Here is an 11,817-nt window from a genome sequence, read left to right on the forward strand (position 1 = left end):
GAGCACGATACTTGCAAAATCCACCCCCCACACCCAAGAAAAAAAATTCCATTGATTCAGCAAATTGTCCATTTCATCAAGATTAAAATTGACAATCTTGATCAAAGCTCAGGTCAATAGGAAGAAAAGTGACGATTTTTCAGATGAAAAATGATTTTGGAAGGTTGACCTTGAGTTAACCTTTGACCTTTTGACCTCAAAAATAGTTAGTTTCCCTATTTAGTGACTCAATGGGCAAATGCTGTTCAATTTTCAAGTCAATCAAATGAAAATTGGTGATTTTAAAAATTCGGCCTATGTTGACCTTTTGGCCTTTGTTTACCTAAAATATAATTTATGGTTGAATTCAGTGACCAGATATGCAAGTCCTCTTCAAATTTCAAGTCAATTGGATGAAAATTGAAAATTTTAGAAATGTGGCCTATGTTGACCTTTTGGCCGATGTTGACCTCAAATATACTTGGTGGTTGAATTCAGTGACCAGATATGCAAGTCCTCTTCAAATTTCAAGTCAATCGGATGAAAATTGAGGATTTTAGAAATTTAGCAAAGTTGGTGACCTTTGGCCTATGTTGACCTTTTGACCCCAAAACAATAGGCTTCTTGATTTTGACCAACTCTACCATTTGGTGAAGTTTCGTGAAGATCGGTTGAAAATTGTGACCTGAAGGCCGGTGACAAACAAACAAACAGACAGACAGACAGAACCACAAACGCGACCGACCAATATACTTGAAAAATCTTCGATTTTGCAAGTAATAAAAAAACAAGTACTGGCCCAAAACCACACTCCGCATCCCTTTTCTTGACCATACAATGGGTGGGGTCACTCTGCTTCACAAAACTGACTTAAGAACAATATAAGAGCTTGGAAAAAAAGTCAAATATTTCAGGGCAGGGGCAGGCAACGTATGGCCTGAGGGCTGAATCTGGCACATAGAGAGAATCCGTCAGCCCATGTAGACGCATTCGGTTCAGACTTCAGAAGACACATCCGGTTCAGATCAGTAGACACATTCGGTTCAGACCATTAGACACATTCGGTTCGGACCAGTAGACGCATTCGGTTCGGACCAGGAGACGCATTCGGTTCGGACCAGGAGACGCATTCGGTTCGGACCAGGAGACGCATTCGGTTCGGACCAGGAGACGCATTCGGTTCGGACCAGGAGACGCATTCGGTTCGGACCAGGAGACGCATTCAGTTCGGACCAGGATACGCATTCGGTTCGGGCCAGGAGACGCATTCGGTTCGGACCAGGAGACACATTCGGTTCGGACCAGGAGACGCATTCGGTTCGGACCAGGAAACGCATTCGGTTCAGACCAGAAGGCGCATTCGGTTCGGACATCAGTAGACGCACTCCGTTCGGACTTCAGTAGACGCATTCCGTTCGGACTTCAGTAGACGCATTCCGTTCGGACTTCAGTAGACGCATTCCGTTCGGACTTCAGTAGACGCATTCCGTTCGGACTTCAGTAGACGCATTCCGTTCGGACTTCAGCAGACGCATTCCGTTCGGACTTCAGCAGACGCATTCCGTTCGGACTTCAGCAGACGCATTCCGTTCGGACTTCAGCAGACGCATTCCGTTCGGACTTCAGCAGACGCATTCAGTTTGGACTTCAGCAGACGCATTCAGTTCGGACTTCAGCAGACGCATTCCGTTCGGACTTCAGCAGACGCATTCAGTTCGGACTTCAGCAGACGCATTCAGTTCGGACTTCAGCAGACACATTCCGTTCGGACTTCAGCAGACGCATTCCGTTCGGACTTCAGTAGACGCATTCCGTTCGGACTTCAGCAGACGCATTCCGTTCGGACTTCAGCAGACGCATTCCGTTCGGACTTCAGCAGACGCATTCCGTTCGGACTTCAGCAGACGCATTCCGTTCGGACTTCAGTAGACGCATTCCGTTCGGACTTCAGTAGACGCATTCCGTTCGGACTTCAGTAGACGCATTCCGTTCGGACTTCAGTAGACGCATTCCGTTCGGACTTCAGTAGACGCATTCCGCTCGGACTTCAGTAGACACATTCCGTTCGGACTTCAGTAGACGCATTCGGTTCGGACTTCAGAAGACGCATTCAGTTCGGACTTCAGCAGACGCATTCGGTTTAGACTTCAGCAGACGCATTCGGTTCGGACTTCAGACCCGTGAAACTCTCGGCTTTAACTTAGTTTGTATTGCTCTCACCGCGGCACATCGCAAAATGCAGGCACAGAGCTCACACCGACAAACCAACACAAAAACGATATCATGTCTAAACTGTATGCACACCTCACTTTTGGAAATTAACCAAAAATTCAAAATAAACTCTTCTAACTTCTAATGACTACTCAGTTATCGTTCCGGCTCGTCCACAGATATCCCTATGTCGATCTGGACAATCACTAGAAAAGGTTGCCAACCACTGCTTTCGGGGAACAAAATGACCACAAAATCAGCAACGAATAAAATACACAAGACATTTGGCAAGGAACACGCACACAACAAACATGGTAAATCTTACCATACGGTTATGGAATTGGCTCCAAGGGGTTAATGAATCCGTAATAATAAATGGCAGTGTGTGCGCGTGTCACCTCGATGACTCCAAAACCTAGTGGCCCAAAGCACTGCACGCAAACTAAGGAACCTTCAAGGGAGTTCATAGATGAAAACTGCATATTTGCATCAATCCTACCTGCCCACCTATTCACATAGATTTAAACACCCCTTTTGAAGACAATTTAGCGGCTGCTCATTATTTTAAAAAATACCCTCACCAATATGGCAGTGCGTTATCTTGGTCAGTTGGTCTGAAGGGTCTAAAGCCGCCATTTTGTTGCGGCCTGCTGGAAAATGCCTTGACTTGGAAAAGGCCGCAACTGTTTCTGTATGATAAAGCCCTCACCATTTATCTTTTCACTCGCCTCACTCATATCATCGAATACCCCATCTTCCTACCTACGAATCACTGTATATATCGCTTTTATATGTGCGAAAGTTTCCAATTAGGAGGTTGGAGCAATTTTATATATTATATGAAGACATTTTTGCTACTCTTCTGAGCTCCCAAGATTAATCGTGCCAAACCTTTATGGAATCACTTTTTTAGCTGCGACGAGCAGCACGATGAGAGGACCGCGTTGTTGTTCTTGTTGTTGGGGTGCCTTTTTGAATAGCGCATGCGCATACACTCGGACGTGCGTTGGTATGACATAAGAACATCGCAGACTAAAATCGCGATTTGTTTGAAGAAATCAGAATAAATTTAGCTGAAAGACAAAAAGACACGAGTGCATGCGTATAATTTAATGACTGCTTGAATTTGGTAGAGCATATTGCAACGGATATCCTCATGATTCTACAGGTCGCAGCTGGTGACCACACTCGAGCACACATGGGATTTTTCTCTTGTTTTACCATGATGCACCTTATTAAAGTTTTAAACAGTAATTTTCTCACAATTCATAACTTGTGCACGAGCCACCACTGCCATCTCCGAGGGTAGCTCCATATATACAATCTTGTGTATGTGTGTGTGCATGTGTGAGTATCTATCTTATTACAATAGAGCAAACGTGTATGGTTATGTCGTTATGTCGCTATGTTTATATGCAACGAAAATGTCTTCTTCTTCTTCTTCAATTAAAATTAACACCCTCTTAATTACGTTAAGACTGCTGAGACCCCTCAGACCTTTGACGACCCTTTAATTTCCCCAAGACTCTTCAGACCACCAAGACCCCTGAAGACCCAAAACACCCCAAAGACCCAAAATACCCTTCAAGGCCCTGCGGCTCAAAAAGACCCTGAATACCCCAAAACCCAAAAGACCCCGAAGACCCAAAACGCCCCAAAGACCCAAAACGCCCCAAAGACCCAAAACGCCCCGAAGACCCAAAACGCCCCGAAGACCCAAAACGCCCCGAAGACCCAAAACGCCCCGAAGACCCAAAACGCCCCGAAGACCCAAAACGCCCCGAAGACCCAAAACGCCCCGAAGACCCAAAACGCCCCGAAGACCCAAAACGCCCCGAAGACCCAAAAGACCCCGAAGACCCAAAAGACCCCGAAGGACCAAAAGACCCCAGAGACCCAAAAGACCCAAAACACCCCAAAGACCCAAAACACCCCAAAGACCCAAAACACCCCAAAGACCCAAAACACCCCCAAAGACCCAAAACACCCCCAAAGACCCAAAACACCCCCAAAGACCCAAAACACACCCAAAGACCCAAAACACCCCCAAAGACCCCCAAGACCCCCAAAGACCCAAAACACCCCCAAAGACCCAAAACACCCCCAAATACCCAAAACACCCCCAAATACCCAAAACACCCCCAAAGACCCAAAACACCCCCAAAGACCCAAAACACCCCCAAAGACCCAAAACACCACCAAAGACCCAAAACACCCCCAAAGACCCAAAACACCCCCAAAGACCCAAAACACCCCCAAAGACCCAAAACACCCCCAAAGACCCAAAACACCCCCAAATACCCAAAACACCCCCAAAGACCAAAAACACCCCCAAAGACCCAAAACACCCCCAAAGACCCAAAACACCCCCAAATACCCAAAACACCCCCAAATACCCAAAACACCCCCAAATACCCAAAACACCCCCAAAGACCCAAAACACCCCCAAAGACCCAAAACACCCCCAAAGACCCAAAACACCCCCAAAGACCCAAAACACCCCCAAAGACCCAAAACACCCCCAAAGACCCAAAACACCCCCAAAGACCCAAAACACCCCCAAAGACCCAAAACACCCACAAATACCCAAAACACCCCAAAGACCCAAAACACCCCAAAGACCCAAAACACCCCAAAGACCCAAAACACCCCAAAGACCCAAAAGACCTCGAAGACCCAAAAAACCCTGAAGACCCCAAATGCCGACTGGGCATCCTCCATCGTGCCAAGTCCTTCCTTGGCACACCTGAGCTCCTCATCACATACAAGGCTTTCATCCGCAGCTCAATGGAATACTGCTCTCCCCTCTGGGCTGGTGCTCCTGCCTCACACCTAGCTCGTCTTCACGCTGTTGAAACCAAAGCGTTCAGAATCATTGGAATCTCCCGCGATGAAGCTAACTCCAAGGGCCTTTCACTCACTCACCGCAGGCAGGTTGGTGGTCTTTCCGTCTTCTACCGACTCCTCTCTGGCCTTGCCCCCCCCCCAGCTCTCTCTGGGCTGTCCCCCAAATATTCCTACAGGTCGCACAAGATCTGCCTGCAACCCTCTTATGGTTAAACTTCCAAAATCAAGACTCCTGCTCACCTTCACTCCTTCATTCCTCTTTTCTCCCACCTCTGGAACAAACTCCCTCACTCTCTTCAATCCTACTCCACCCTCCAGGTCTTTAAAACAGCTGTTCACCACCATCTCTTATCTTCCCCCATCCAAAACCTTGAGCTTTTCTACCCTGACTAATTTCACCCCAAATCCACTTTTTTGAAATACCAACTTCTGTCCTGGAAGTCCTTGTGTTTTATACTTCTCCCACCCCCCCCCCCCCCCTTCCCATGCCTCCTCCCCCCAAGCCCTCTCCCTCCCACACATCTCCCTGCTCTCAGATGTTGTGTTTGTGTGCTTCCCCTTCTCTCCCCATCTTGTCTTCCGCTCCCTCTTTTTATATATTTTGTTTGTCTGTTTGATTTGTTTGTGAAATAAATGTTAGCTCTTTCACGAGCCTCGATTCTGTATACAAAAAAATAAATAAAAATAAAAATAAAAAAAGACCCAAAACACCCCAAAAACCCAAAGCACCCCAAAGACCCAAAACACCCCAAAGACCCAAAACACCCCAAAGACCAAAACACCCCAAAGACCCAAAACACCCCAAAGACCCAAAACACCCAAAACACCCCAAAACACCCCGAAGACCCAAAACACCCCGAAGACCCAAAACACCCCGAAGACCCAAAACACCCCGAAGACACAAAACGCCCTGAAGACCCTTAATAACCAAAAGCCTCTGAAGATACCAAAGACCCAAAAGACCCAAAACACCTCAAAGACCCAAAATACCCTTAAAGGCACAGAGGATCCAAAAGACCCTGAAGACCCAAATGGCCCTGAAGACCCAAAACACCATGAAGACCCAAAAGACACCGAAATGGTCAAAGATGCCTACCCCTCTGAAACGACGTGTGGTGAGGCACGCGGAGCGCGCCGAGTCATGCCAGTAATAATAAAAGGCAGTGTCCGTCCGTCTCCTCCAGAACTCCAAACCCCATGAAACCTCACGGCCCCAAACTTTGCATGCATACACTTGGGCTTTAAGAGATCGCAAGGATGAAAACTGGGTGTTTGGGTGTGTTATAACACCCTTTTTGAAGATGTTTGACGAGGTGCTCATGAGAAAAAACCCGATGTGATGGCTCACCAATATGGCAGCCGCCATCTTAGTCAGCCCACTGCATCTTGCTGGGTTATTAAGCCGCCATTTTGTTTCGGCCTGCTCAAACGTGCCTTGCCTTGGAAACACAATCGACTATCATTACATAATTGAAGCGTATCATCAAAATCTGGATTCGGATATGAGGATTAGATGCTGTTGCAACATACTGTGATGTCATATCCTTTTCCGGGCTCCGCCACCTGTTGGTCACCCCGAGTGCTTTTTCCTGTGTCATCACTTCTGTGTCATCATCTGTCTGGGAATTTACCCCTGGTGTTGGGCTAGCGGCTAGGGTGCCGGCTTAGGATCCTAGGATCCTGGGTTTGAATCCCGGTCGATCGCTGAATTAACGCCAGGGGGGTTGACTCAGCCTGTCATCCTTCCGAGGTCGGCTAATTGAGTACCAGTTCACTGGTAATTCCCTGTTTGTCGTTAAAGGCGGCAAAAAGGGTTGGCGTCAGGAAGGGCATCCGGCCGTAAAACATTGCTTCAAAAAGGGGACCAAAAAACAACAACCACGGTTCCCGAAAAAGGCCAACCCCCGCTTTGCGGGGAAAAATGGCCTCTAAAGGTGGTTTTTTTATCACTTCTGGGAATAAACCGCTGTTTGGACGCTTGCTTTGTGTCTCTAAATCCCTCGATTTGCAATGCCACAATCTCGTCAGGACTTTACAGCTGCAGACTAAATAAAGTCGAAATCTGGAGTAAAAACTGACAAAATTTACCATACCTAGCGATTGGTGAATGCTATTCAGGCTGCTTTTGCAAGCCATGGCGTTACACTCGACAGAGCTCCCTTTTTGTTTTTAGTCACAAGCCCGGGTTAGTTTGGGTGTGTTATAACACCCTTTTTTAAATTTGTCTGCTCTCATTGGTTTCCAATGATTTACTGCTTGAAATCGATCTGTTTGTAGAATTATGTCATTCTCCCCTTGCTTAGAAAAACACTACTCAGAGGCCCAGACGGTCGGGGGCCCGCCGGGCACGTTGTGATTGTCGCAGCGGCTGTTGTTCAGTAGCATCTCCAGAGACTTTGGTGGACGTGGAGCTAGGATCGTCCGATGCAGTCGAATCTCTGCCAACCCCATTATCCGAGTCGCATGGTGCTTCATTCTGTTGCTCCCATCCCTTTGTGTCTCCAGTCAAGGCCAAATGTCAGATGGATACAGGGGTTTCCTTGCCGTCTGGATAGTGGACCTGGGCGTACTGCGGATTTGCCTGCAGGAGTTCCACTTGGTCGACCAGTGGTTCCGTCTTACTCTGGCGCACATGTCTTTTGAGTAGGACAGGTCCAGGCGTGGATAGCCAAGTCGGTGCCGAGCTACCGGTCGTGGAGCGGCGAGCAAAACTTTACAGTCTTTTGTGTGGGGTAGCGTTAGTAGCTGTTGACAAGAGAGAACAGATCGAGTTTAAGGCGTCAGGCAAGACAGTTTTCCAACACTGGGTAGGCAGTTGGCGTGACCTCAGGGCCATGGTGATAGCCTTCCATACTGTTCCATTGTAACGTTCAGTTTGTCCGTTACCCTGCAGATATTAGCTAGTGGTTCTGCTGCTCGAGATGCCTTTACTTGTCAGGAATTCACCGAGCTCTCAGCTCACGAACGACGGTCCCCGGTCTGACTGGATGTAGGCGGGCATTCCAAAGAGGGTGAAAATTTGGCAAAGGCAGTCGATCACCGTATAACTTGTCATGTTCACACATGGGAAAACAAAGGGGAATCTCAAGTACTCATCGATGGTAGTGAGAAAGTACTGGTTTTTGTCAGTGCTTGGCAAAGGTTCCTTAAAATCTATGTTAAGGCGTTTGAATGGCTGGGTGACTTTTATGAGGTGGGCCCTTTCTGGCCGATAGAACCAGGGTTTGCACTCTGCACAGGTTCTGCACAAGCCGGTCATCCGTCGAGCATCTTCCACGGAATAAGGTAGGTTTCGAGATTTCACGAAGTGGTACATGCGTGTGATTCCTGGGTGACATAGGAACTGGTGGAGGTCGTATAGTGAACAAGGCTCCAGGCATGTGGATATCGAATCATGTGGAATCGAAGCAAGATAACTCCATGTGCTAACGCATGATCTTGTCGTTCTTTATCTTGCCTTTCTGTCCTTTGTCAAACATGTAGCTGACAGAGCGTTATTCAGTCTTCAGTGTAAAGTGCCTTCCCGTCAGGTAGCATCTCCAGTGGCGGACAGTTTCGATGATAGTCTTAGCCTCCTTTTCAACCGATGCATGACATTTTTCAGATCCTTGGAGTGTGCGGGAGAAGAAGGCTACTGGACGCCCAGTCTGGTTAAGCGTTGCGGCAATAGCAAACTCGGATGCGTCGGTCTCAACTTCAAAGGGTATTGACTCGTCGATTGTGTTGACCACTGACTCTTCAATATCCCATTTGAGTTGGTGGAAGGCGGTTTCCGCCTCCTTTGAGATGGGGAAAGCTTTTGTGGCACCGAGGGGGCAAATTTTGCTTGAATAGTTGTGAATCCATTGAGAGTAGTAGGCAAAAAGTCGGAGGATCCGGCGGAGGGACTTCATGTTATGCGGCACAGGTAGTTTTCGCAGGGGCCGAAGACACTCAGTGTCTGGCTGCATTTGACCCTCCTCTACTACATAGCCCAGTATACTGAGTTTAGTGGTCGAAAACACACACTTGTCCTCATTATAGCCGATGTTCTTCCTTTATGCTGCTTTAAGGAACTGCTTCAGATTGAAGTCGTGCTTGGTTTGTGTCATACCACAGAGAGTCAGATTGTCTAGGTAAGCGAACGTTCCAGCGAGTTTCTCTTCCTTGATAAAGGAGTCCATGATGCGTTGGAAGCAGGCTACACCGTTCGTGACGAATTATGGGACTTGCGTGAACTGGTAAAGACTTCCGCTCGATTTGAAGGCCGTATAGGGCTTGTCTTGGTTCCTTATGGGTACCTAATGGTAAGCACTACGCAAGTCGACAGTGCTGAAGACGCGATACTGGGCGATCTTATTCACTGTGTCATCGATACGCGGTAGCGGGTACCCATCAAGTAGCGTAAATCGGTTGATGGTCTCAGAATAGTCAATCGCGAGCCGTTTCTTGTGGTTTTTGTCTTTAGTTACCACGACCTGGGCGTGCCACGGGACTTACTCAGTTTGATGACTCCCTCGCGTAGTAGCCGCTGAGTTTCTTTCTCCATGAATTTGCGGTCCTCGAAGCTGTACCGACGCAACTTGGCAGCAATAGGGCGACATTCCGCTGTCATTTGGGCAAACATTTCCGGGGGGTCAACGCGTAGTGTGGTCAGTCCGCAGAGAACTAAAGGTGGCAGGTTACCACCGAATTTCAGTGTGACGCTGTCATGCTGTTTCTGGAAGTCTTGCCCGAGGATAACGTCTGCGCAGAGCTCGGGGAGTATGGACAGTCACACGTCTTGGTAGCTTCGTCCTTTTAGGGTTAAATTGACCATGCAGAATCCAAGCGTCTTCATTGAAAGCGATGCTGAGGCCATAGAGACAGCTGTGGGTGAATAACGCTTTCCGTGCTTTCACTGTCGATGAGGCCATCAGCTTCAATTCCATTAATGGCAACCTTACAAGTTGCTTTTTATAGCAACGAAGAAATGGCTGCAGATATCACAGAGGCAAGGGTCGGGCGATTCGATGGCGCTGAGGTAGCACCCGCGGCAGCAGCGGCTGGTGACGAACGGCAGACTTTAGCAAAGTGCCCCTTCTTCCCGCATTTGTTGCATGTAGCCTCACGTGCGGGGAACCTTGCACATGGGTGTTTCAAGTAACCACAGAAGAAGCATTTTCTGCCGGTAACAGCTGATACTGTTGAAGAGTCGGTTGACTCGCTAGTTGGGTGGAACGGATTCAGAACAGCTTGTTTCAGTTCAGCAGCGGCGGCACTATATGATGACTCCGATGACGCCCCATATTGCTCGGAGGTCTTTTGCGCCGAATCTAGGGCTCATACTTGGTCATACATAGTCGCTAGGTCTATGGTCCTATTTTCTAGGAGGCGTTAGCGGATCAACGGGGATTGTAGTCCACTGATGAATGAATCTCTAAGAAGTCCTTCTAGATGTTGAGCTGTGATCACAGCTTGGCAGTTACAGTCTTTACCCAATGTCTTCAAAGCCTGTAGGTATTCATCCAGGAATTCGCCGACTTGTTGGCGACGCGTAGCAAGAAGGTGGCGTCCAAAAAAATCTCATTCTTCGGCTTTATATACACGGCCTTCAGAGTTTCAACGAGGTCGTAGTAGGTGACAGTCCATGATGGTTTCGCAATTCACGGGATTTTCCAGGAACCACGGTATATATGTATGTATGCATGTATGTATGTATGTATGTATGTATGTATGTATGTATGTATGTATGTATATCGAGATCCGAGATCGAGATCGAGATCGTATTTGTTCGAGAGATCATGATAAACCTAGAGTGTGGAGCAAGTTTGCATGCATTGTGAAATATAATGTAGCTGATGTTACAAACCTACTTTAGGATACTAGCTAATACCAAAAATTACACTGAGATACCAAAAGTAGTAGACGAATAAACCTAAAATGTTCAAAAGCTATGTTTCGTTCCAAAATATCAAAATTAGGGGGTATGGTTGAACATATTTTGAACTTTGCCAAAATATGTGCCCCAAACAACCACCATATTACAAAGTAATGATATATTCCCATGCAGTGGTTCCTTGCGAAGATTTTGAGGGGTCAAATGTTACTCTGGGAGTTTTCATTTTTGAAATATTGACAAAAATGTACAATGTGAATTCTGAACTCGAAGCGACTTCGACCACTTTTTCACTAAATTTAACATATTTTTTGTCATTATATCAATATTTTGATAAATAACCCCCACAAATGTTCTATATTTCTATTACTATATTAGTTGGCATCCAGTATGCAAATTATTGGCACTTTGTGGTCCTTAAAAACATATTTATTCCAATTTTAGCAAATATCACATTTTTTGGCGAAGCGAAGCAGGCGTATAATAATATTTCGGGTGATAACACAGAGATGGCCGAGAGTTATACACTGCTATCACTTTTTTTTTTCATATCTAGGGACATATATCTTGCTAAAAATCACAATGAGCCTTACTCATTGTAAGGGTCATGGAATCCATCATTGCTTCAGATATTAAATCTTTCCTCTTCTCCAATGGCTTGATCTCTGATCATCAATTTGGTTTCAGACCAGGTCACTCTACTCTGGACATGCTGCTTCTGCTGTCTCAACAATGAATGGAGGTCCTCAATGCCAAACAGGAAATCAGAGCTGTCTCCCTTGACATATCACGTGCCTTCGATACGGTCTGGCACCCAGCTCTGCTCACCAAACTCTCCTCCTTTGGTACCCATGGAAATCTCCATGCATGGCTTGCGGACTTCCTCTCTGGTCGTAGTCAACGTGTGGCCCTGAATGGATTTC

General features: G+C 46.9%; 1 protein-coding gene across 4 annotated transcripts in view; it reads right to left on the minus strand.

Annotated features, from left to right (window-relative positions):
* The window catches only part of GLYR1 (glyoxylate reductase 1 homolog), a 297,703-nt gene that overhangs the window by 166,419 nt on the left and 119,467 nt on the right, over positions 1-11,817 (minus strand). The gene's annotated exons all lie outside the window — the stretch shown is intronic.

Source organism: Myxine glutinosa, chromosome 5 (genome assembly GCF_964187855.1).
Source record: "Myxine glutinosa chromosome 5, kmMyxGlut1.1, whole genome shotgun sequence".
NCBI lineage: Eukaryota > Metazoa > Chordata > Myxini > Myxiniformes > Myxinidae > Myxine > Myxine glutinosa.